Consider the following 1221-nt stretch of genomic DNA (forward strand, 5'->3'; position numbering starts at 1 on the left):
TCAATGGACAGATCATGGAAACAGAAACTAAACAGGGACACAGTGAAACTAACAGAAGTTATGAAACAAATGGATTTAACAGATATCTACAGAACATGTTATCCTAAAACAAAGGGATAGAGCTTTTTCTCAGCACCTCATGGTACCTTCTCCAAAATTGACCATATAATTGGTCACAAATCAGGCCTCAACAGATACAAAAATATTGAAACTGTCCCATGCATCCTATCAGATCATCATGGACTAAAGCTGATCTTCAATAACAACATAAATAATAGAAAGCAACATTCAAGTGGAACTGAACAATACTCTACTAAATGATACCTTCGTCAAGGAAGGAATAAAGAAAGAAATTAAAGACTTTTTAGAGTTTAATGAAATTGAAGCCACAACATACCCTAACGTATGGGACACAATGAAAGCATTTGTAAGAGCAAATCTCATAGCTCTGAGTGCCTCCAAAAAGAAACTAGAGAGAGCACACACAAGCAACTTGACAACACATGTAAAAACTGTAGAACAAAAGGAAGCAAATTCACCCAAGAGGAATAGACTGCAGGAAATAATCAAACTCAGGGGCAAAATCAACTAAGTGGAAACAAGAAGAACTATTCAAAGAATCAACCAAACGAGGAGCTGGTTCTTTGAGAAAATCAATAAGATAGACAAACCCTTAGCCAGACTCACTAGAGGGCACAGGGACAGCATCATAATTAACAAAATCAGAAATGAGAAGGAAGACACAACAACAGATTCTAAAGAAATCCAAAACACAATCAGATCCTTCTACAAAAATATACTATACTCAACAAAACTGGAGAACCTGGATGAAATGGACAAATTTCTAGACAAATACCAGTTACCAAAGTTAAATCAGGATCAGAATAATGATCTTAACAGTCCTATATCCCCTAAAGAAATAGAAGCAGTCATTAATAGTCTCCCAAAAAAAAAAAAAAAAAAAAGCCCAGGACCAGATGGGTTTAGTGCAGAGTTCTATCAGACATTCAAAGAAGATCTATTTCCAGTTCTTCACAAACTATTTCACAAAATAGAAGCAGAATGTACTCCACCCAATTCATTCTATGAAGTCACAATTACTCTGATACCTAAACCACAGAAAGGCCCAACAAAGATAGAGAACTTCAGACCAATTTCCCTTATGAATATCGATGCAAAAATACTCAATAAAATTCTTGCTAACCGAATCCAAGAACACAT

At 35.5% G+C, this 1221-nt stretch overlaps 1 protein-coding gene across 1 annotated transcript in view; it reads left to right on the top strand.

The window, feature by feature from the left end:
- Positions 1 to 1221, top strand: part of LOC110295746 (olfactory receptor 6C74-like) — a 54992-nt gene that overhangs the window by 53151 nt on the left and 620 nt on the right. The gene's annotated exons all lie outside the window — the stretch shown is intronic.

The sequence above is a fragment of the Mus caroli genome, chromosome 6 (genome assembly GCF_900094665.2).
Source record: "Mus caroli chromosome 6, CAROLI_EIJ_v1.1, whole genome shotgun sequence".
Classification (NCBI taxonomy): Eukaryota; Metazoa; Chordata; class Mammalia; order Rodentia; family Muridae; genus Mus; species Mus caroli.